The following is a 26,414-nucleotide window of genomic DNA, read 5'->3' on the forward strand; positions in this document are numbered from 1 at the left end:
TTTTGTAACTACTTGCAATCAGTGAGGCAAGTGGATGCAAAACCAATGAATTGAATCTTCTATCAGTTTTTTCTAAAAAATTAATAAAGATTCAATTAACTGGTTTTACAACAACTTGCCTCACTGATTGCAAGAGTTGCAAAATTAATCAATTGAATCTTCTATCAATTAAAAAAAATCATGCACCCATAGGTCACACCACAAGCACAAAGGCAGTGCTGGGGGGGGGGGGGGAGACGGTCGATCTACCAAAAACCAAGGAGGGATGATAAACACCCCTCTGCCATTAGTCCCTCCCCTCCAGAATGATGTGATTCAGATCCGTTGTACCCACTTGTTGAACATGCTTCGGAGTCAGTTCTTTTCAAAAGAACTGCTAGGAAACAAATGTCTGGAAACGTTTTTTTTGCATTTGCCTCACTTTACTGTGACAGAAATTGATCAAAGTAGGATCAGAATCGGATTCAAATGGGAACGATGATCAAATAAACTGGTCAGCAATTCACTTTAAATCGTAGTAGGAACAATCCCTTGGATCCCTTTGTAATCTTGAACAGAAGGTCTCTAATCTTCTGAGATTACTTAATACTTCTAGTACAAAAGACTCTTCCTAGTGTGTACATAAAAAGGAGACTTTAACCTATGACAAAATGATCCCAAATTAACATCTGATTAAGAGTTGGATCAATTATTCATGTAGCTATTCTTCACACTGTCGACAAAAAAAAAATCCTTTAAGCTGGACTGTCCTTCCTATTTTACAGGTGCAAGGAGCCCAGACCAATAATGTGGCATAACTAATAACAAGAATTTAAATGTAGATGTACAAGATCAGTCCTCTGTTAGACTGTTAGACAACTAGTGGTTTAACAAATGTTGCCTCAGTCACTAAAATAACTAACAAGAATTTTGACATTTTTAATTAATTTGGCAGTCAGAACAGAATTGACTGTGAGTCAGAGCGAACTAACTTCAGCTTGAAACATGTCTGCAAAGCAATGATTTTGTGTTGTGTTTTTTTTATTCTTTAAACAAGACAAAATTCAGAAGTCTAGTCATAATTAGAGACAGAACATGCCACTTTTCTAATATTCAAAAGGGTCTGCAGAAACTTCAGTTGTTTACAGAGATTTATAAGCTAAAGTAACTTCATTCACTCCTTAATTATTTTATATTGTTCAAATTATAATACATGCAAAGAGACCAAATGACTTAGAGTACATGTACACTGTAGAAATAATCCAGTTTGACCCCACATTAAGTGTTGTAGCTCTGTTCTATGGAATCCTGGGATTTGTAGTTTTTACAAGTTATTTAGCCTTGCAAAACTACAAATCCCAGGATTTTGTAGAAAGGAGCCATGGCAATTAAAGTGGTGTCAAACTGCATTATTTCTACAGTGTGGATGTACCTTTAAATCAGGTGGCATAATTATGGTTTTTGAGAGCCAGCATCATGATTTGAACTCTAAAGATGAGGGTTCAAATCCCTGCTTAGCTATAGAAAGCCACTAGGTGATCTTGGGCAAGTTAGACACTCTCAACCCCAACCTATTCAAAACAAATCTTGCCAAGAAAATCCTGTCATAGGTTTGCCTTAGAATGGCTATAAATTGGAAATGTCTTGAAGGTACACAACAACAAACAACGACAATGATGCTTTTAAAACCACTTCAGTTGAGAAACAATAGTTTATGAGCAACCTAGAGAGGGAACATCCAGATAGAGTAAATGTTGCTGCTGACTGCCTTATTTGCTGTTTTTTGTTTTGTTTAAAAATAACTAAATAATGTTTCTGGAGCATTTGGTGGCAATTCCCGGCATCAACAGCAACATTTTATACTGACCTAGAGGATACACACACACACACACACACACACACACACACACGTCCATCCAGGATATATTGCATAAAAAAACAAAACAAAACAAAAAATCCAGAGGAAATCATGGTTTAATAGTTGCAATTCATACAGAGTTTCTTGATCAGTCTTCTTCAACCAAATCTGCACTGCCGAAATAATGCAGCCGGATGCTGCCTTAACTTCCATGACTCCATCTTATGGAAATCTGGAATTTCTAGTTTTGTGATATATTTAGCTTTCTCTGTCAGAACACTCTGGTGCCACAACAAACTACAAATCCCAGGTTTCCATAGGATAGAGCCATGCCAGTTAAACTGCATTATTTTTGTAGTGCAGATGCTGCCACATGGAAAAAGGAAGCACAGATGTTTCCTTGAAAATTTTTAACACCTATCTTTTAAAAAAAGAAGATGCACCCATATAGGTCTCACAACATCCAGAGAAGTAGTGAGCAAACCTACTGAAGAGATCTGAATGGTGATTGGCTAGAATTGACTAAAGTGACATGAAAGCTGAATGAGAAATGGCCAAACTGCCAATACAGCTTCCTTCATAATCTCCTATTCCCTGCCAGCTTCTTAAGTCACTTGTGGCTGCAAGTGGATGCAACAGCAGTGTCAAGAGACACTGACCTAGGGAAATCCTAAGGCAAACCTATCATGGGGTTTTCTTGGGAAGCTTTGTTCAGAGGGGATTTACCTTTCCCTTCCTGTGTTCCCTTTTACTTTCCTTGCTAGTTTTTTCAGCTGTTGCATATAAGAATGGGTGCCCTATGGTCTAGGCCATCTCATCCCAGGCCCCAGATTGCAGATGGGAATTCCTCTGCAGAAATGGATGTGAAAGCTACTGTTGCATCATACTGAAATTCTAACTGAGTGTGTGCACACACAACTGCTTATGTTTCTTTTCAGTATGAAGAGACACAATAATAATCCTTGTGCACAATGGTGCTTTATCTACGAGTCTCAACTCCTATGGAGAATATTAAAGAATCATAGAATTTGTGGCAATTACAAAATTGGGCAACCATTTTGAAATTGGCTAGTCCTAGTTATTTTTCTCAGTGTCTTTTCTTACCTTCACAACCAGGTGAGCATGAAGAGCTTTTCCCTCAGATCATTGAACCAGCATGAATTTGCCTGTTAAACTCCATTTCCCCCCTATTCTTCACCCACCCTTCCCTCTTTCTAGCAGGCATCACTTTCTTTGCACACAAATAGAGCTGCACAGCCTAATTCATCCCCATCCATGCTGCAGCTATAGAAAGGTTTGTTCAAGGTGCCTTGGCAAAGCAAAACCTGGGTACATCTTCCTGCCAAGTCACCACAGGATCATACTCCACTGATGTAAAGGCCCCTGTTGCTTCAATTAAAGGATCATTCTTGTTATTTCTTTGTAAGAACTTCATAGGAGGAGAAAATACAATGTACAGGAAACTTTAAGGAGAACCTAATTAAGAGACCTCTGACTGAGAATATTATACAGTGTTACTAATTCTCTGTACAACTGGTATTGTGTGATCAGTTTGAGCTGCAGAATTGTGCTGAAGGTATTATGGCAACAGGCACTACCAAGAAACGCTAATGATAAATAATGCAGACAATTAACCTTAGAAATCACACATGCTTTTCAGCATAGGGAGTCTTCCAAATACCTTCACTAAGGATAAGGGCTAATTGTTCCCAAGCATGTGGAATACAACCTTTTCCCCTATTAATGTCTCTGTTAGACCTGATATAACTGCATAAATTATAGCCAATTAAGCTGACAAAGTGATCTCAAATATCGTGGCTCCAACTCTGCAATCAGGCTAATTTCTTTCGTACACACTTTGTCTCCATCTCTTTTGTAATTTCCCCCCTCATGTCATTTGATAGGAAGCCACCTGTGTTCAAATAAAGTCTTAAGTTGTTCTTTCTGTGCATTGTTTTTAATTTCTTAAAAATGATTTTATACTTTGAACATGTATAAAGCCCTGGTGACGCAGTGGTTAAATGCCTGTACTGTAGCTACTCACTCAAAACCATAAGATTGCGAGTTTAATACTAATCAGGGCTCAAGCTTGACTCAGGCTTGCATCCTTCCGAGGCTGCTAAAATGAGTACCTAACTTGATGGGGGCAATAAGCTTACAATTGTAAACCGCTTAGACACTGCTAGTTCCGTATGAAGCAGTATATAAATGAAACTGCTTGTTTTTTGTTTTACACTTTAGTTTTATTTTATCAGAGTAATTTTATTTCATTTCTTGTTATAAAATCCGTCAATGGGACTACAGTAGTCATCACAGGTCCTCTCTTGTAGACTGTTTACATTACTACTTTGGTGTGTAGCTTAGACAGGCATATCTGCACTCCAATTCCAACATATAGATGGTTAGGTGAATGGGTTCACACTTAAAATCCCAGATTTATATCATACTGGACAGAATTCTCTATCATAATCTATTTTGTGTAACTTTATTGATATTTAACTATATTGCAGAGGCATTAAGGAACCCATTTTATGAATTGTGAAGATGCATAATGGGACATGGGCAAGAGTGTCCTGATGCACATTGGGCCAAAGCACACAGCCCAGAAGGAGTGCCTCTGGCCCTGATTGCACCAGGACCACAGCGATTGCATGGCCCACTTCCAAAGTGGGCTGCCACCACAGCCCCAAACAGCCACCAGCAGGAACGGATTTAATTAATTCCTAAAATGTCTGGATCTTGCTACCTTAATGCAGCCTCAGAGCAGCTTTGAGCCACTTTGGGTGTACATCATCTAAACACCACCTCTCCAAACCAACCGGGAGCTGCTTAATTTAGTCCTTGCATTTCAGGCCACTGAGTCCTGTTGTACATCATTTCTGTTGGTCATTGGTCCCAATGCACAATAATGACCTGGCTAGTTCCCCTGTATAGGAAAGTCATAGCAGCTCCTTGCTTCATATGGATTTTGCAAAACTACTGAATTCTGTTTCCTGAAAACATAAGTCTATTTATAGAAAGACAAGTCTTCAAGTTAATTCTGGCAACAGTGTCTAACTTACTCATTAAACTGTTTACATTTGCAGAACAATCCTAAATATGTTTAGGATTATTTGTAGGAATGTACAGTTTATCCTCTGTATCATGGATTCTTTATCCATGGATTCAACCATCCACAGTTGGATTAAAAAAAAAATCCAAGAAGCAAGCCTTGATTTTGCCATTTTATGTAAGGGACACTATTTCACTATGCCACTGTAATGAGACTTGAGCATCTACAGATGTTGGTATCCATGGAGAACCAAATCCCAGTGGATACAAAGGGCCCACTAAATTGTATGTAATTGTACAGTATATATGACAATAGGTCTGTATGTGATAACATTTTTTTTTTGTCTATATGACATTCATTTTTTAAAAAACAAACAAACCGAGGGCACTATTTTTTAAAGACCCTTTGCATTCTGTAAACTGTGGAATATTTTCTGGCCTTAATAAGAATTCTAATGTATTGTAGGGTATAAAATGTCCTATGTCCACAGGAATGTTTAAGTGCATATACATATGTAATCTACCCATATACCCATGCCAGGAAACACAAGGTTGAATGAAGAGTAAAATAAAATCAAGTCAAATAAAATAAAATCTAAATTTTGTATGTTGTTGGATATTTCAAGACATAAATGAATTCTAATATCTCTCACTCTCTCCATAGAAAGGAATTTCAACTTCCTTTGAATTGGGGGCAACCTCTTGATAACCAAAGCACATCACTTTTGCTTGTTGCATCATGGTTCACCAAAAACAACAACAAAACAAAAACAAAACACACACACACAGTTTTGCACCCTAGATGGCACTCTATCTATTCCTGTGACCATTATTAGCTCATATGTTAACATTGGTTGGGTCAAAAAGGTACACCAATGACAAAAATCAATGCATTTGTTGGAACACTTTTGGTCTTGGCAGTTTTTTTTGTTTGAAAAATGATTACTATATATGGTACATGGCTAAAATTTAGAGACATTGTTTACAGTTGTGAAGATGAAAATCCCATTACCTTGTTAGACGGCAAAGTAAGACACTTGTCTTTGTGGTACCCTCAACCAAATCCATTTGTTTCTTCATGTTATAGTTAGATGGACTCTCACTACTACCACTATAGTCTTGCAATGGCTGAGGTGTGGTTGCAGCACATAGTAGAGACCTTTCTGTGTTATCCCTGCTTGCCAATGTGTAGAGATGGATAGACTCAAGCAAGGAGACCATAGGCCTGAGCCTACAGGACCTGAGCTTGAGGACAGAGATGCTTGGAAGTGTCTCATTCATTGGGTCACGATAAGTCAAAAGAGATTATCACATGAGGGATGAGACATCCTTGTCCCGTTCCTGTCCTGTCCTTCCTGCCCAGTCGCAGGAAGAAATTTCACACATGACCTGCACTTGACCCGGCATGGAAGCGCGAGTGAGAGTGATCACACAGATCACTTTCACACTATATAGATAAAATTAATTGAATGTTTTTAACTTTATAAAATGTTCAGCTGTTTTTAAAAATGACTTTATATGTTTGCTTTTATTGAGGTTTTGTATGCTGTATATGCTCATGTACAAGTCTAGAAATTTTAGTCAAAAATTGACCTAAAAAACTGGATCAATTTATCCATGGATCAATGTAAGTACTGTACTTTAACTCTTATTTTAAAAGGAACCATTACCTGGCAAAAAGCAAGAGTATAATCTGTCCTGGAAGAATTATCTCATCCATCCACCCTTTAGGGCAGTGGTTCCCAAACTTTGATCCTTCTGGTGTTTTGAACATACACTGTCAGAAGCCCTAGCCAACTTGGAATTCTGGGAGCTGAAGTTCAAAACATCTGGAGACCAAAGTTTGGAAACCACTGCTTTAGAGTGAGCACAAACAGTTATGCCTGCCAGAATTTTGTAGGTTCTTTGGCACTGTTTTCCTTTGCTTCATCCTTTAGATCCTTTGTTATATTACCCCTAAGTTTTACCCTCGACTTATCCATATGTCATTTCAAAATCCATAATTTTGACCCCAAAACCTGCTCTTGATTTACGCATGAGGTCGATTTATAGCCACAGAGTACTTCTTAATCTCTATTTCAGTATGTCGTTTAGTCTCCTTGAGTCTCCTTATTGGGATAAAGGCAGGATATAAATGAATAAAATAATACATATATACATACATACATAATACCCTTGTGGAAATACAGTCTTCCTCAGAAGTATTAAACTGAGGGAACCCCTGATGGAAGCCCAGTTTCTTTGGGAACACACTAACCTAGGAAAGTGAAAAACAAGAGTTACATTCATATTTGCTTGGGGGCAGTTGGGTACAGGGAAGCATATTAATCTTTCTTTTGCCTTGAAAGCATCTGTTATTCCTCTTATGAGGAAAAAAAATGAGGCTTGCAGCTTTTAGTTATAGTCAATCTTTATATTTGTTGCCTAGAAGGAAACTTTGTTCCAAATTGCTATTATGCCTAGCCTGTTCATACAGAAGTGTTCACATAGCATAAACAATAGCAATGGGAGTAAGTGCACTTAGAGAGGGGAAAGCATACCAGAGAGACAGTGTCTTGTTTACATTTGCCCTTTTTAGGGTCCCAAAGAACTGTGTGTGTGTGTGTGTGTGTGTGTGTGTGTATGTGAGATAGAATGACAGAGAGAGAAGATGCCAGCCACAGATGCTGGCGAAACATCATTAAGAAACTCTTCTAGAACATGGCCACATAGCCCGAAAAACCCACAAAAAATATGGATGCCGGTCATGAAAGCCTTCGACTTCATATCTACTCTGTCTTCAAGATTTTGAATTATTAATTTGTCCTCAGTCCAGTGAGCTCTCTTAATACTGAACTAGTATGTTTTATATCAAAAGAATGTATCACATGACCCTCTACATTAATGAAAAAGTAAGACACAGTTAATTTATTTGAGCAGTTTGTTTCATTGATCCATGACAATCAAATCATCTTTCCCATGGATGTATTTTGCAAAAATAGTCCAAAAAGTAAGTCATCAGTTTCTGAGTATATCATCCAGTTGGCCATCAACTTTCCCCATTATAGAGTGTGCTAAAGCTGGAAGTGACTGTGAACTTAAGATGTCTAATGGCTTAAGGAACATTGAAATGATTTCAGTACATAATGAAGCAAGTCAGTGGCCTAGAACCTTTGCATAGCTTCTTAAGAAGGGTTTAGTCTGCAGCCTATGCACATTCACTTAAGAATAAGGCCCAATGTATTCTCTCTTCAGTAAGCATGTGTAGGATTGCTCCATTAATGTTAATTCCCTTCCCTCTTTCTATATCCTCATCGGTGAATCAACAAGTTTTTGTGCTTGTCTAAATTAAGTGCCTGCAATTCAGGCTATCAGATGATACATCTTTGATTCCATAACAGAGAAACGGTATCCTCACATTGTGGCATCTCCTGTTCCAAAAACATTTTAGATCATTTGTGTTCATTTAACGAAGCTCCACATAATTCAACATTTCACAGATATAAACCGGGACATGTGTTGCCAAGCAATGTCAGACTGCAGTCTAGATGACCAAGGTTATTGATGGAGAAGTACACACACAAGCTAGGAGAGGCTGCAGCAGTTTGCTTTTGTTTGAGTCTACTGGAGGGCAAAATTCTGCCTTCTCCCTCCTGCTGAGTTAATTGGATGCAAACTACTTTTCCACTTTGAAGTTAGTTTGCAGCAACTGAAGTAAGCTGAGGACAAAGAGGTAAAGTAGGAAAAGGTGAGAGAAACTGGAACATTTTAAAAGCAGCTGAAACAATGGGATGCTAGAGAATTAATTACTGTAGTTCTGTCTCTTCCAAACTGGAAGGGTTTAAAGGTATGCAGTTCTAAATGCCAGTCTGCAGACCAGTTCTGGTTGACAAGATATCTCCTGCTGGTCAGAGATGAATTTCTAAGAAACTATGAATATAATACTGGTCCCTGGCACATTGACAGTGAAAATGAGTGGTCCCCTACATCAGATGGCTTGAGATCCAGTGAATTAAAGTGTTAGCATAATGCCAACAATAAGTAGGATTATTGAATTGTAGAATTGGATGGGGTCACATCATCTGTTCTAAAACAATGCAGAGTGATACATGAGCTTACTATTACAATTCATCCATGACCAGTAGTTCTCAGTTTTAAAACGAATTTGTGGCTTGTATCATTTTTGTTTTTCTCCTGAATGCAGTGGAATGTTTTTCTACATACGCAGCTGAATTTAGCTGGAGAAGTAATAGACCTGCAGCCCTCACTGGTTCCTCAAGGAGGCACTCAAGTTCTAGTTATTTAAAATATAGCATGCATGCTTTGCACACAGTTTATAAAATGTATTTTTTTTAAAAAAGTCCAAAATACAAAAAAGAGTGCTACCTTTATTGATCAACCGAAATTCACAAAATACATAATGCAAGCTTTTGAAGTTCCACTGCCTTCTTCATCCAGCAAAAGATGTTAAAAATCAAATAAGAGAAAGAAAAAAATGATGCATTGGTGACATAAACCTACATTTTGTATCCTTTGTTGTCTCTCCTATAGTTCAGTTGATCTGGAGGGATCTCAGTGCAGGCAGATGCCACTTCCGTCTTGGTCATATGGGGACCAAGACAAAGGACAGTGTCTGGAACTTTTTATTTTATTATTTTATATTTTATTTTATTTTTGTGATCTGTTATTCCTCAGAAGAAGTGTAGGATGGCTAACACCCTCTAGAAACACCACATACAAACACCTTTAAAATCATCATTTTAAAATCACAATATAATAAAACAATTAGTAAAACAAACCTATTATTTATTCAGATCTTGCCTTGATTTTGACTTTGGTTCAAGTTTTGTATTTTAATTACTTTTACAAGTTATTTTTAGCCATGATCACTGCAATGTATTTCTCTTCATCTCTCGCTCCTTCTAGGAAATTCATTTGCAGAAATTAATCTACTCATTTTCTCTTTTAAGTATCAAACCAGGACAAACTATTCAATTCTTTTTGTAGTTTGGCCTTCTGGGTTTCCCTGACAACCAGAAACATATTTCCTTCCTGGTTCCCTCCCCCCCACACTCTTTCCCCTTTTTACTAATAATGTAAATTCACAATATGTTCTTGTCACTTTTCCAACAGTGTGAAGACAACACATTGCTTTTCTTGGCTATTGCTTCTTCTGGTAATGGTTGAGATTTGGAGACAGATAGAAAAATACTACTGTGCTAACAGTACTGTGTAGGAGTAGGTATCCGAGTAGGTATTCAAAAAATTACTGAAGATTAATGGCCAAGAGTTCATTTGAGGAACAATGGAAATAAATTCACAGTAAACTGAAGATTGCCGTGAATGCAGTTAGTCAGTCATCCTGTACACTCACATTCAATCCCTTTAATCCCCTTCACCCCCTTTCCTCTCTCAGCTACCAAGTGAATTACCTTCATCATCCCAACTGTCATTTTATGCTCCTGTCAACTCCTCCACAATTTAGCAAGCCAACTAGACCTTGGGAAAAGTTACCCTTTCAAATACAGCTCACAAAAACTGCCAGCAAGGATGGCTACTAGCTTTGCTGGCTGGCAGATTCTGGGAGCTGAAATAAATAAAAAAGCACTATTCCAAATGACTGTCTGCCTCTGTTCTTCCAACACAAACTCCATACGTGGTATCATTGCAAAACTATTTGAAACAGCAGTTAAATTGGTCCCCATATTGGGAGAAAGGTGGGATATAAGAACATAAAATAATAATACTAATAATTAAATGGCCATTTTCATAGAGCAAGGTTGGCCCCAAACATTTGGCAGCCTGAGATTAAGGACTGGTGGGTGCCCCCCAAGTTCAGAAACTAATAGAACATTTATTGGCTGTCAAGATGATAGTAATCTAATTGAAGGAGCCCAGATCTGCTGAGCTTAAGTGTGTATACCCAAAAGTGGGCACCAATCAACATTCTCCCTTCTCAAGCTATCCAAACTGGGATGTTGGAGTGCCATCAGCTTGTTGGACTGGCAGACTTCAACCTTAGCAGATGAGTTCAGGGCTTCATGTCCTCTATTACAACCATGAATCTGTCCCAAGTGGTGTGTACCTTCCTTCACTCATGTTTCAGGGAACAAATTGGACTTAGTGTTCTGTGTTGGGTGGGAGGATTATAGCCTTGGTACAGGAGAACAGTCTGTAGTTCTAGTTCCATTGGGACAGACAGATCGCCACCTGATCCTGATGTGTTTAGATTCACTAAACTCTTTAAAGGTGGAGGCCAGTTGGATGGTCTGCCCCAAGAAGCTAAGTGATCTGGATGTTTTTCTGACAGCTTTTGGGGAGTTTCCTCAGCAGGCAATTCTGCCAAAGGTTAGATTGACCTCTGCAATGGAGAAAATTACTATGGCAGTTCATAAAATTGAGTATTCCCTTCCATGGAAAGAAACCAAACTAGTTCCTTGATTTAGTAGAGAGCTGGTAGTTAAACCAGTGGAAAAGCAGCTGAAGCAGACCTGATCAAGTAGAGCTCAGAGAAAAGCTGACATTGTGTGTTGCTGATAGCAAACAACAAAATGTCACAATGGTGACAAAATTTCTGTCACCATTTCATCTTCCTGGAGTCACCCATCAGTACCAAGTGACAATGACCATTTTACATTTTGGTCCCAAGAGGGGAATATGGACTACTCAACACTTCACTGTCACCAGATTCCACAATACATTGGAGACAAAATCTCTGATTCATTTTTATGCTGGTTTTGGTTGTGGTTCCTGCTTCTCTGTAAGAAAATGTTTCATTTGGTGAAGCCCAAGGCTCCTTAGATACGTGAAGCCTATGGCATATGCACTATATCCTTTCCCTTCCTGGCTTAAAAAGAACAGTGGCTGAACATGTGATGGTTGCTGCCTGAGATTGGCTGCTTCTTCATGTGAATTCTGTGAACCACGCAAGTGCAAAAAGTAGAATTTAAGCTGCAAAAAAACAAACAAAAAAGCACTTTAAAACGATGAATGCATTACCCTTCCAGCCCATTAGATAGGTTAGCTCTGATCATGTAATGATGAGTTTTGGTGGAAACAGCTTTTATCAGCCATACAATGTTTTGTCCATTTTGTGTTATTCCTATATGCATGTTCCAGAGCATTAGTTGAAGTTCTTTTGCACCATATTGTATATGTCAAGACAGTATTGACATGGTTTCCTGTGATACAAGTGGGTATCCATGACCCAGTCATGCTAAACATTAAAAATACTGGCAATTGGTAGTTCATGTCTGGATGCTGGGATGGTTGCTGCTCGCTGGTATTCTGCTACAGTGACCTATGCATGCATAGATTGTGCAATGCACGCAGGATGAATTATTTGCCATAGTGCAACAGGTGTATTCTGCTGGCAACGACAGAAGCAGAGTTGTGCATACAATAATGTTGTGCATTGAGGTTGTGCACTGTGCATCATGCATTGTGATTGCACACTATGCATTGCAAAACAGCAGCCAGTCATTTCCATGTGTGTGCACCACTACTCATCTGCATGGAAACTATAGTGCTGGTGCAGCATTTCTCCATGTGTGGACATTTATAGTATGCTGAGGAGATGTTGGATGGCAGCCATAGGGTCAAATTATGGCGGGTGAGGGCACTCCCTTCCAAGTCAGGCTAGTCTGGGCCTCCTGAGTGACCTCTTCTCCAGCAGGCAAAGACTTTTTAATTAAACAGGCCTTTACTCTTTAACTGAGTGGGGCTGAATGGTCTTTGTTAAAGGTTTATTCTATATATTGTTTTAACTGTATTTTGTTTTGATCTTTTATTGTAAGCTACTGTAAGGTCCCATACTGAGAGAAAGATGAATTATTAAAGCAATCAAACAAATTTCCTGCACTGGGAGAGGCTTAGGCTAAATATAGGGTGGTCAGACTTAAGTTCTGCAGATCTATTTGTGTGTTTGCTTTTATTATTTCATTTATTTCTATATTTAATTTTTACTCTGCTTTGATCCATGGGAGCAAAAGCAGCTTACACTGTAGAATACATTGAAACAAAATAGCTAAAACAATCTATAATTCAAAAATTAAGCAAGTATTACATGCCATTCTACTCAAAAACTTTAATTGAGAACAGTTATTTAGAATATTCAGAACCTGGTACAAAAGGAACCAGGTTCCTTTACTTGGTACACTTAGGGTGCATCTACACTGTAGAAATAATGCAGTTTGATACCACTTTAACTGCCATGGCTCCAGCCTACAGAATTTTATGTTTCATATACACCTTCTACACATAGCCTGAGGGCAGTTTTATACACACTTTTTTTTACTAACTTAATGTATGAAATGAAGTATGTGTACAGTGAACCACCAGGAAGCAGTGGTTTCACTTTCTCAACCACCCATGTAGACAATTTTGGATTTTGGAATATTTTGGATTTTGAAATTCTGGATAAGGGAGATTGGATCTGTATTCCATCCTCTGCTGTGAGCCATATATATGACTCTCAGAACGAAGAACACCTCTTAGCTGTCGGTATTTGGGCAGTCCTTCTAATAGAAAAAACAAACAGGCAGAATAAGTGGGTCATGTTTCATGTTCACTGCTCTTTTCAAACCATCCAGTTGTCTCTGTGTGCTAATACTATCCCAGAGGAGTCTTGACTGAATTGCCAGTGGGAGAGTCAGCCCTTGGCTGTATTTTGTTTTTCATGATCTTTCCCCCTCTGTAGGACCTTTACCTTGTTGTTTTATGCAACATTTTATATTTTATTTTTACTTCTCTCCGTTCCATAATACTAATATAGGACATTTTTTCAGCAGTGACAGAGAGGAAAATGTCTTTCCCTCCTCAGCTCTGGTCTACATACATCTGTTGCTTAGGAACAGCAGGAACTGAAAAGAAAAATGAAGGATCCATAATTACAAGTACTTTCTGCAGGGTTAGGAAATAAATGGAGCAACCTGAAGCTGCTCAGGTTGTATGTCTACTGATCAACAGTTGCACTGCCCATCTTATGCAGCCTTATCTCTGGAATAGTGTATTAAAAACTAGTGATTGTTTATCAGCAATAAATGGCCAAGACCAATTCCCTTAAGAACATATATTGAGATAACTGCTGCAAATCATTTGATCTGAACCTGGTGTGGGATTTTGCCTGTCATTCTTACTGCTGCATCCAGCAATATCAATTTAGCTAAGAAGATGGGCTCACCTGATATTGCTAGCTTGAAAAGAGGTAATTATCTTATCAGATAAACCATCTAATTAAAGCAGTGCCCACTAACATTTCACTTTACTTTCTCTCACAAAGGAAAAGATTTCTTGCTTGCTAGAGAGCAAAGATGGTAGTGTATTGCGTAAGTCCTGTGGAAACTCATGGCTGGATTCCTTGTCCCAACTAATATAGACCCTTTGAACATGAGCCAGCACATAGGTGAATCCAACTGAATCAATGATTTGAGTCTAGTCAAGACTAATAGGATTTAGGCCAATGTTGAAAAAAAATGGTGTTAGGATGCAACCTCACCTTGAATTGTTTTTAAATACAGATCAAGGCTGAAACACTCCAGAAAAATCCCCCTTCCAGGAATAAGGCCTATATTGGGGGAGAGATTATTATTATCATCATTTATTTATATGACACCATCACTGTAAAAGGCAGTTTACAAGTAAAAGAACAACAAAACTGTTCCCTGCCCTTAGGTTTACAACCTAAGGTGAACTTGCTTTGCTGCTATTCATAATGTGAGACCTTCATGCCTGTTTTACCTGCCCTCTGTGAACCTCTACAAACTCTGTTGCCTTTTTATTCCACCAAGTAATATACTGTGAGTCACTAATACACTAACCACACATATTTGAAATCAATGGGGTTATTGCTGAGGTGGCTGCTGCACTGCAGAATTAATGCAGTTTGACACTGTTTCAACTGTCATGGCTCCATTCTGTGGAACCCTGGAATTTGTTGTTTGTTGTGGCACTGGAGCTCTCTGACAAAAGTGCTATCTCACAAAACTACAAATTCTGGAATTCCATAGTGTTGAGCCATGGCAGTTAAAGCAGTGTCAAACTGCTTTGATTCTGCAGTGTAGATGCAGCCATAGTAGACACACATAACTGCACTCTTTCCTTTTCTCGTAAAGCTTTGGTTGTCTAAAGTGTTACTTGAAAGCTCATATCCATGCCTCATTCACTTAAACAGTTGATTTGTTTGCAAGCAGGTATGTTGTTACACTAACTGATCCTTGCCTTTTTTGTGTGTTGTGTGTTTTCAAGTTGTTTCTGACTTATAGAGACTTAAGGTGAACCTATCATGGGGTTTTCTTGGCAAGATTTGTTCAGAGGAGGTTTACCATTGCCTTCCTCTGAGGCTGAGAGCATGTGACTTGCCCAAGGTCACCCAGTGGATTTTATGACCAAGCTGGGAATCTAACCTTGGTCTCCAGAGTCATAGTCCAACACTCAGATCACTATGCCATGCTGCCTCTTACCCAGTAGGCAATGTACAAAGGGGATTTAACAGAACAATTAAGTATTTGCTTCTCACTTTTCTTTCTCTAAACTATTTAAATGTCTGCGTGTGTGTGTTTTAAATGGGGCATGTATACTAACTGGGGCAGTGGTGAGTAATGCATCTATAAATGGGTTCAGCTAAGGAGTAAACATCACATGAGCTCTGGCTTAGTTTCTTGTTGACTGGGAAGCATTTCATGCATCTTTGGGCACAGGACACACAATTGCTTGTTCTCCACTGGAAACATATTGAGCTTGAGCCTAATCCCAATAATGTAATAGTATGTGAAGGCTTTGTGTAAGATTGTAAGACAAAGTACTTGAAAATGGCATGATAAAGCTAGCTAATATAACTTAAATATGATCTCTTTGTGTGTGCGAATCTTATCCCAGTCTTTAGTTACATGGCACACATATGCTACAGTAACTCTATCTAGCCTTTGCTATAAATTTCCAGTCTTGGTGATATTATTATGCTAGGGTTCTGAAATCCAGATGGACAGATGAAGTTTCAGTTTAAATCCAGAACTCCACATTCTTCTTTTAAATTATTCATGAAAAAACATACTTTTAAATTCCATTTTTATTTTTAAAAGCAGATTTGAACAATAACTGAAGAATGTTATGATAATAATCCTGTCTGATTTTAGTATTCCTTTGTATAGGAGATGGTCATATTTCCCTAAAAGCTGAAAGGATAGGCCATAGCAAATTCTGCAGTGGAGTTAACAAGACATTATAATGGGTTGGGAGTTGGGACAGTGAGAAGGAGATGGCTAAGACATCAGGAGATGAATATACATAGCACAACATAAGCTATATTCTGACAAGCAGTCAATTAAAAATATTTGCAAATTAGTCTTGTCCCTGACAAAACTCTCCCTGGCTAAGGGTGCACCTACACTATAGAAATAATGCAATTTGATACCACTATAACTGCTATGGCTCCATCCTACAGTATCCTGCGATTTGTAGTTTTGTGAGACAGGATTTTTGTGGAGCACTAGTACATTTTGGCAGAGAAGGCTAAAGACCTTGTAAAACTAGTTCACAGGATTCCATAGGCTGGAGCTACAGCACTTGGTGGTATCAAACAGTATGGTTTCTGCAGAGTAGCTGCACCCTAATGCAATGGGCCAAGTGGGATTCTCTTTTAAAAAACACATACATACCTTAGAACCACAAAGGGATACAGACTGAGAGCAATTGGTCATGAAGAAGTTAGAGAATGAAAATGATTCAAGTGTTGATCAGAGAAGGGCTGCTGCTTTGACCTAGGAAACAAAAATGTCCCATTTATTACTGTGTCCTGCTTCCTCTTTCTTTCAACTCCCAACCTTTCATTCATTTCTGTCAGAACTTAAATTTTACACTTTTGTATTTGGGATTATAGAATCAGAGAGTTGAAGCCACAGGGACTAGTGTTATCGGTATGAATAAAGATTTAAACCAAGACACAAGATTTAAAGTAAGTGTGTGTGTGTGTGTGTGTGTGTGTGTGTGTGTGTGTGTGTGTGTGTGTGTGTGTGTGTGTTTAAGGCCCAAACTAAAAAAAATATGTTGAATGAAATGCACATGTTCATTTGCTTAATGATCACAATAAAAAAACAACTTTATTTATATCCTGCTTTTCTACTATAATAGCAATCAAAGTGGCTTATATATTTAAAACATAACCAATACAGTAGATAATAAACAATACACAATAATATATCTTACCTTTCCCCCTTAAAAGGGATTAAACCTGTTATGATTTAAAATATAGTCTGGTAAAAAACTGTTAATAACAAATGGTCTATTGGGCTGAGAGTTAGCATAGTATATAATGTGTGGGATTGACACAAGATTGGCATTTGGCAAGATGGAAACTGCTCAGTTCTTTTTGGGCAATGTGAAGTTGATAACCAGAAGTCATGAACTTTGTGGGTTTTTTGGGCTATGTGGCCATGTTCTAGAAGAGTTTATTCCTGACATTGAAGTTGTCCAAATGCTTGTGGATTTCAATGGCTTCCCTGTGCATTCTGACCTGATAGTTGTTGGCATGGTCCAGAACTTCAGTGTTTTCAAACAACATTTTGTGCCCAAAATGGCTTATAATGTGTTCTGCTACTGCTGATTTTTCCGGCTGACCCAACCTGCAATGTCTCTCATGTTCTTTGATTCATGTTTGGACACTGCGTTTGGTGGTCTCTATATAGACTTGTCTGCAGCTGCATGGTATGCTGTAAACTCCTGTGGCTGTGTGCAAAACAGCAAAATCAGCACTCAACAAATGCAAATGAGAAACCTCCCAGGGTCAGGGGCTTTCCCAGAAGACAGTGATCACCAATTAGCAGACACTAATCCTCCTTTGCATATCCTTCCACCCTGAGGCCCTGCCATCAACAACAGAACAATACACAGATTAACGTGGGAATCACTCCTCCTTACCCAGGGTCACACAGTATACATATACCCACTCTTTTCCAGGTCAGCATTCTGTGAAGATGCCAGCCACAAATGCTGGCGAAATGTCAGGAATAAACTCTTCTAGAACATGGCCACATAGCCCAAAAAAAACTCACAAAAAACTATGGATGCCGGCCATGAAAGCCTTCGCTTCACAGTCATGAACCGTTTTTAAATTACATATTACTTCTTCTTGCATGTTGTTGTTGATGCTGTGTGCCTTTAAGTCACTTCTGACTTATGGCAGCCTAAACTGAAATGACAGGGTTTTCTGAGGCTGAGAGTATGTGACTTGCCCAAGGTCATCCAGTAGGTTTCTATGGCCAAGCAGGAATTTGAACCCTGGCTTCTAAAGTCACAGTCTATTGCTCAAACCACTATGCCACACTGGTTTTTGGATATTCTCCAACATTTCAGAGATAAAAACTGAAACACATGTAGCCAAAACACATCAGAGTGTGGTCAATATAAACATTACTAATGTGGAGAAAAACAAGACAGGAGAGGCTGCAGCAGTTTGATTTTGCCTAAGTCTATAAGGAAGTGCAAGATTTTGCCCCCTCCTCTTTCTCCTGCAGAGTTGAATACAAACTACTTGGTCACTTTGAATTCAGTTTACAGCAGTTGAAGTAAGCTGAGGACAAAGGCAGAAAGCATGAGGAGGAGAGAGAAACTGGGAGACTTTAAAAGCAGCTGAAAAAGTGCAAGCAATAATTAGCAGAGAGGATTAATTGGGACTGTCCCTGCCAAACTGGGACATTTGGAGAGTATGCTCTTGGGCCCAATTAAAGCTACCAACCATGCCAGAATTAATTTACACTATTCATCCTGGCTGAAATCTATAAAATAAAGGGAACAATGGAGCCATATTTAAATACCCTTTTATTGGATTAGCAGCAGAGGAAATTGTTAACATGCTGAAAGTTTTCCTTAAATAGTTTTTAAAAACAAAAACCTGGAGCTGCTTATTTCACTGCACACAAATCTGCAATAGATACAGTTGTTTGTTTATACCACTGTTTCCCTCCATGTTTGCAGACAGGATGATGAAGATGGAGCACATTCTATAACTGGAGTTCAACAGTAGATAAAGCTCTGTCCTGTATCTCTACATAACATATTGACCCCATGCAGAGAGAGGTCTCTTTGGCAAATCTTAGTGCTTGTGTATGAATATAGAAGGTGAGACACCCCTTCAAGTACCAACAGTGCAAGCTATTTAGGGCTTTAAATGCCATCTCAAGCACCTTTAATTCAAACCAAAGGTGTATTGGCAGACAGTGCAATTGCTTTAAAGCTGGTGTTATGTGGTTTTTCTGTGGTGTTTTGGCCAGCAGTGCTGAATTTTTCACTAAGTCCAGCATTTGAATCAAGTTCAAGAGCAGCCCTACATGGAGGTCATTGGAGATGTCTTGGTGGGGAGTCACTAGAGCATCAACTATTATAGCTATGTTGTCCCTGTCCTAAAAAGGGTCCAAATCCAGCCCCAGGCACTCCCAACCACAGACTCCACCCGGGCTTCCACATACAAGGATGGATCTACAGTACTTCCAAACTACCACCTGCTTCTCCTGAAGGAGTTGAAGCCCACCCAGAGCAGCTTGCTTACCAAGTTCACAAACTTGGGAACTACTAATTCACAGAGGCTCCTATCTTGTGGAGTGTTCTAACTTGCTGCTCACAAAGAAAAAAGGCATTCAGCTATAGAGGTATATAATATCAGAAAGATGGAAGATCAGATTATGTTCTAGGAAAGATATTAGCAATTTCCAGTACTGCCATCGTTCATGGATGTGGTGAAGAAGACACAGAATTTTTTTTAACTACAAGCTAATACTATTTTCTTAAACAATAATTTAAAGTAACTTATTTGCTTCTCTAAAGGTAACAGAATACATACATCTATACATTTAATTGGTATTTGACAAATACAATCACTTGGCATAATGGGAAACAGATGCCATTGGGGAGGGAGATACTGGCATTATCTCTCTTTTTAAAAAAATCAAGAATCAGACTACATGTTATACTAAATATAGTGGATTGCTCATACCTGATCATTGCTAGGAATGGAGGATGTCGTGAAATGGGGCTACATTTTCCACTATGCAACTGTTAGCCCAGAGAAAACACACATAGCCCGTATGGCAGTTAGCATCATGGGAGTTTTTGTATCTTGCTAACAGCTATATGAAGGAACCAATTGTCTAGGAGACTACAGCTGAGGAGGGAAGAATTAAATCTCCCTTCCCCATATCATGCATATCTGATCTTAAAGCACAAATGTAGCTGGCCAAAGACCATCTGATGCTGTGCTAAATCCAAATCTTTTCTAGCTGAGGGGTATTTGAAATTGCTTCAAGCTACCCTTCCTTACTGGGCTTGACTCTGGGTCTGACTAGAGGCTCTGTTCCAGAGTGGTGTGTGGAGAAGAAAAGTTAAATCTGGTCTAAGTCTGTTCTTCCCTCATCCCTTTAATTCTCTTTGCTTTGGACCCCCCCGTTGCTTTGAGTCTGCTGCTGGCAGAACACTGGCAAAGTAGTTCTGCTGACAGATTGTTCCGTTGGCAAGGCTCTGAGTTCAGCCAGCATTAAAGCAATCCAAAAGTATCCAAAGCAAGGAGAATGAAAGGGATGAGTGAAGAGCAAAGTTAGACCAGATTTAAGCTTTCTCCTCCCGAAACCACTCTTGAACCACAGAGCCACTAGATAAGTGGTTCCCAAACATTTGTCCTCCAGATGATTTGGACTTCAGCTCCCAGAATCCCTAATTGTTCACCAATCTGACTGGGGCTTCTGGGAGCTGAGATTCAAAACACCCGGAGGACCAAAGTTTGGGAAACACTACACTAGACAGATCCAGTGTCAGGACATATTTCCCATCAGAAGAGACTTGTAATTCTATCTCTCCAGAACTATCATATTTGTGATTCAAGATTGCACTGCAGATTGGTGTGAGGTGCTTACTTTTGCACTATATACATTGTTGTTGTTGCTGTTGTGTTTCTTCAAGTCGTTTCCAGCTTATGGCAACCCTAAAGCCCACTCTGTATATTACCTACTGTCAAAATACACATTATGTTAGCTTGACCCAAAGATTCTTTGTTAATAAATTACAGCACTAACAAATTGATGCATGCATATAATACAATAAAAGTATGATGGGGAAAGCATATTCATAGGTACAGTATATCCTTGTGTGAATGCGCATACAGACATATGCCACATTTTAAATTGGCTTCTGTTCCTTTTAATTGTTATCAGAGTAGTTTGGCAGTTGCAGGGCACATTACGTTCTTAACAGTAAGAGTACAGTATCGAGCTAATATGCACTGTGCACTTAAAAAACTGAGGACAAGGTTTGTTCTTGTTGGCATCAATGTCATTTCATCCGCCCACCACCGCAGAACTCAGTATTCAGAAATGCTCACTGTTCAGGAGAGGAACAGCTAAGGAACATTTCCAAATGAAACTGCAGGGAGAATTTGTGTAGGCAGAGTGTAATTACTCAGATTGGAATGCAAGTACATTTGTGTACATAGAATCTCTCCAGCAAACTTTAGAAGTTGAATACTTTCTCTTTCCTTCCTTACTAATGGAGCAACCTTCAAATGGAAGAGAGCAGTTAGAGTATCAGACTAGGACCAGAGAGACCCAGATCTACCCTCCCTTGAAATTTGCTGGATAATCTCTCTCAGGTGTACTAATCTCCCACAGTTATTATGAGGACCTGAACACATTCTGTACCAATGGTACAAATAAAACAACTAGACAAGCTTCAAGAATATAGTAAATATTAAAAGAAGAGAAGTTTGGAAAATCAAAAGAAATGAGACTTGTATGGGAGTCAGATTTAGGAACAAAAATATTGGCGGAAACAATGGGATACAGTTTGGACAATACCAGCCTAAAAATCCATATCTGTGCAAGTTTTAAAAATCTGTTAATATTAATTAAATGCATTACTGTTCAGTTAAACTACATAAAAATAATAATATGTGTCAATGTTGTGCCAAAGAGGTTGTGATAAAATAGGAAATTGGCAACATACATGGCTAACCTGCCCCAAAACAGCTTCTGGGGAGATAAAATTAAAGTAGATAAGCCAATTGTTAGGCTAAAGGAAAAGAGTGCCAGACAAAGATATCATAGCACTCTTTGTAAGTGCTACAAGATTAGAAATAGCAGAACCATGGAAAACATCAAAAGGTATCTCTCTACAAAAGTGGGTAGATAGAGTGTGGCCTATAGCAATACCTGCAAAATTAGATCCAGCATAGTGTAGTGGTTTGAGAGTTGGGACTAGGACACAAAGAGACCTGGGTTCACATTGCTACTTGGCCACAGAATCCCACTGGGTGACGTTGGACAAGTCAAGTTCTCTCAGACTTAGAGGAAAGCAAGGGCATTTCACGTCTGAATAAATTCCGCCAAGAAAACCATGTGATAAGGTTGTCAAAAGTTAGAAATTACTTGAAAGCACATAATAATATTAGACTGGCAAGAGGAGATATCAAAGAGGTTATATTTGAAGAAATATAGAAGTCTTTTACGGTTTCTGTTACTTGTGCAAACTGGGAATTAAACTATCACTTGACCTAGCATCTTTCTGGAAAAGTGCCTTTTGAACATTATGAATAATATACAACACATTGTACTTCAAATATTATTTATAGCTATGGTAATTGACAGTATTATATATTTAGGTTGATTTATGAAGATTTGGGTCGTGGAAGAGGGAAAGGGAGGAGAAGAGGGAAGCTCACTCTCATATTATACTGTATTGGGAAAATTTAATTAATTTTTTTAAAGGATTTATGGGAGAGAATTATTTACAGTACCAAACTATGGAGTTCCTTGAAGGAAAGAAAGGTGGGATTAAAATGGCAATGAATCCAGAGACAGATATTCAGTCTACTTTACCAGGTATTCAAACTTATATGTATGTGTCAGAAGTGGGCTTAATTCAATTGCTTCTCCCCTGAATCCATTGAATCAATGGCAACTTGGTAAATCAACATCTATGTGAATTCCATGGTTCAAAGGGTGTACAATAGTTAGAAGTACCTCTGAGATTTAGGTCATGGATCCCAGGCCCGGAGAACAGCTGTGCCAGGAAGAAAAGTAATATTTTAATTGGTAGAATCATGAATCATAGAGTTGAAAGAAGGCCATCCAGTCCAACCCACTGCCATGCAGGAACTTACAAAATACTCCAGACATATGGCCATCTAGCCTTCTTTTGAAAACCTTGAATCCATTGCCCCGTCTTAGTCTCTGCAACAGCAGAAAATAAGCTTGCTCTATTCTCAATATGACATCCCTTCAAATATTTAAACATAGCTATCATGTCACCTCTTAAGCCTTATTTTCTTCAGGCTAAATATACCCAGCTCCCCAAGCCATTCCTCATAGGGCATGGTTTCCAGGCCATTCACCATTTTGTTTCCCCTCCTTTGGACATGCTCCAGTTTCCTAGCACACCTTTGTCACGGCATGAGAGTAATATCCATATAAGTTCTAATTTGGAATTTAAGAGAATAGGTACTGTACAAGCCCACACTTCAACTGTCCTGATTTGCAGGGACAGTTCCAGTTAATCATCTGTCATCTCCATTTTTCAAATGTTTTTAAAGTGTCCCAGTTTCTCTTTCCTCTTCCCACTTTTCTGCTTTGTCCTTGGTTTACTTCAGCCTGAGTCCAAAATGAGAAAAGAGTTTGCATTCAATTAGCTCAGCAGCGGGAAGAGGAGAGAAGGGAGCAAAAATCTTACCCTTCCCAGTAGTTTCCAGCAAAAGGAAACTGCTGCAAGCTCTCCCAGTTTGTCTCTTCTTCTTCATTAATGACTTTTGCTATACTCTGATTTTGCTTGGCCGCTCGTGTTCTGGTTTTCATCTGTGAAATGTTGGAGGGTACCCACAAGCTGTGACCCAACACAATCACCAGCTATGTACTGTGATCTCCCTGCAATTTGATAAATCCTGCTCTTTCTTCTCTTCAGCCAAGAACAAAAGGGAATGTTCATCCAGATCAGTGGGTTATATTTCTCTTTGTGGATTGGAGTTAATGCAAGGCTTGAATAGAACAAAAGATTTTCTCTCCTCCAGCCTTTGGCTCCAGTTCTCTTGAGGCAAAACACAGTAAGATCTGACAGGATGTAAAGTAGATTCAAAAGCTAGCAAAGAAGATGCTAAAATCAAGAGAACAGTGGCTTCAGTATAGGAGATCAGGCTTTGCAATGGGTAAGAGGAGATGGGGTTTAATGGACCTGTTAATATGCACTGTCTTTTACTGATACAGGTCATGGTATTGTGAGCAATTTGGTATATAGAATGGCATTTTTTAAATACTCACATGCACATGCACATGCACACACACATCCATTCCAGTCCCAAACCAATATTACATTTGAGACTGAAAAAGGCCTCTGTTATCAGAAAACTTGCAGGAAAAGTAATAGCTAAAGCAAAGAAATGGGAAGAAAGCTGGGGAAAGTATTTCATCTCCCCAAGCCAGTGTACTTTTAATATAAAAATCAGACCTTGCTTTAAATGTTAACTGGAAAGATGTGAATGAACATGGGACTTTTGCCTCTTGCAGTGTTTAGCCAGGTCCTTGCAATATCACTGCAGACAATCTAATGAAAGCATAGACCTGGCATACCCCAGTTGGGGTACTGATCTACATGATTCATTGGTTCCAATCCACAGACAGGGACGCACAACTGGGCCACTTATGTGCCTGGCATTGAAAGGAGATTTTGAGCTCTGTCCGGAATTGCTGCCAGCAATCTCTGACTTATGCTGATAACCAAGCCTGAAGCCAACACGTGTAGGCAAAACAAACCTTGTGGAGAAGCAGTCAAAGAGCAAGCCGAGGAAACAAGCCGGTGTCGGGGTTGCAGAAAGTCAAGTGTGCCAAAAGACGAGCCGAAGTCAGGAAGCCAGAAAGCAGCGTGGTCAAAACAGTCCGAGGTCACAATAGCCAAGAGATAACAAAGGTCCGGTCCGAGGTCAAGGTAGCAAGGTAATAAGATGTCTGGAGCTAGAGTGACAGCAATCACACCAAAGGCTCATGCAATAAACTCTAGCAACAAACTCAAGCCTTTCTCCCACTTAAATCAGGGAAGCTTTCCCTTGAGCCACCTGAGGCTGGTTTGCCGATTGTCTTTCTGCAATCCTCCTGGATCTGCGCCTGCAAGCACTCTCAGCCCTTCTCTCTTGATAAGAAGGCACTTGCAGGCACGCCTCGTCTCCCGAATCACTACTAGGCTGTGGCACCATTGAAGGCCTTTCCTCAGCACTAGGACCTGGTTGGACCTCCTGCTCTGGGGCTGGGGAAGCACAGCTGGGACCTGGCAGAACAGAACTAACACCTGGCGTAGCCTCAATCAGCCCTTGCTCTGGAGGAGGCTCATCCTCCTCCTCATCCTCCGAGAGCTCATCTTGGCTGGCCATGACAAGCTCTAGCTTTTCACAACCAGCAGGATCTTCTTAGTAATTACTGAGCAGTGGTGATGGTGTTACATTGAACTGGGCATTAGTGTGAGTCATGGTATATGTTTCTTTGCATAACAGTATGTTGCCATTTAGAATATCCATGCATTTTCTGCAAGTGCACACATGAAATTCATTTTAATTTTATTTTGCAGGTCTGTCAAGATATGAATGAAGCACCTAAATGGACTGTAATCAAGGCCACCAAAATAATTTATATATTTACATAATTATGTACCTCCTAAGTACAAGATACTTCATAAAGACATCTTTGCACACTACATCAACCTTTTTGCTATCTGTTTTGCTGAATGTAAAATGTGTTGATGATACTACAGATCAAAAGTATATTTGTACATATCCAGGAAGTGAATTTGATCATAATAAAGAGAAATAAATGTAGCATAATTTTAAACATAGAAATAAAATAAATCTTTTTTTTCATTAAAAAGAATTCAGTTTTCCTTTTGTTATATATTAACAAAAGAACGTTCTGTCACAATTACCATAAATGTGTGTTGTATGCATATAAAGAAAACAATCATGTACAATAGGCATATTTCATCTAACACATTCTAAAATCCCATTGGGATTCTAAAATCCCATTGATTATAGTGGGAAATCTTCAATTGAAATGCCCTTACCTTTGTTTAGAATGTACCCATAGAACTTTATTCATGTACAGTGGTGCCTCGGGTTACGAAATTAATTCGTTCCGCGGCCGCTTTCGTAACCCGAAAAGCCTTCGTAAGCCGAAATGCCATAGGCGCTAATGGGGAAAAAGCCGCGGCTCCGTTTAAAATAGCGCCGAAGTTTTTTCGTAACCCGAAAAAACATTCGTAACCCGGAACAATTATTTTCTATTGGATTTTTTCGTATCCCGAAAATTTCGTAACCTGGGTAATTCGTATCCCGAGGTACCACTGTAGAGCTAAATGATGTCCATATCCACATATTCTGCCTCCAGGGATTAAGCCATCCATGGCTTGGAAATTATATATATATATATATATATATATATATATATATATATATATATATATATTCCAAAATGCAAACTTTGATTTTGCCATACTATGTCATTGTATATAATGGGACTTGAACATCCATGGATTTTGGTAG

At 39.0% G+C, this 26,414-nt stretch overlaps 1 protein-coding gene and 1 long non-coding RNA gene across 4 annotated transcripts in view; one reads left to right on the forward strand and one right to left on the reverse strand.

Annotated features, from left to right (window-relative positions):
* The window catches only part of SMPX (small muscle protein X-linked), a 42,700-nt gene extending 16,971 nt beyond the window's left edge, over positions 1-25,729 (forward strand). The window contains exon 7 of the mRNA XM_042457022.1: positions 25,448-25,729. The gene's annotated coding sequence lies outside the window, so the exon portion shown is untranslated. The remainder of the gene's footprint in view (positions 1-25,447) is intronic.
* Positions 13,258-26,414, reverse strand: part of LOC121925182 — a 34,488-nt gene continuing 21,331 nt past the window's right edge. For 2 of the 3 annotated variants that reach the window (XR_006102813.1, XR_006102809.1), the window contains exons 4-7: positions 22,864-22,903; positions 16,522-16,623; positions 14,364-14,432; positions 13,258-13,728 (exon numbers count right to left, since the gene is read on the reverse strand). This is a non-coding gene — a long non-coding RNA (uncharacterized LOC121925182). The remainder of the gene's footprint in view (positions 13,729-14,363; positions 14,433-16,521; positions 16,624-22,863; positions 22,904-26,414) is intronic. The other variant, XR_006102811.1, reaches the window with a different exon arrangement.

This window comes from Sceloporus undulatus, chromosome 3 (assembly GCF_019175285.1).
Source record: "Sceloporus undulatus isolate JIND9_A2432 ecotype Alabama chromosome 3, SceUnd_v1.1, whole genome shotgun sequence".
Lineage (NCBI taxonomy): Eukaryota > Metazoa > Chordata > Lepidosauria > Squamata > Phrynosomatidae > Sceloporus > Sceloporus undulatus.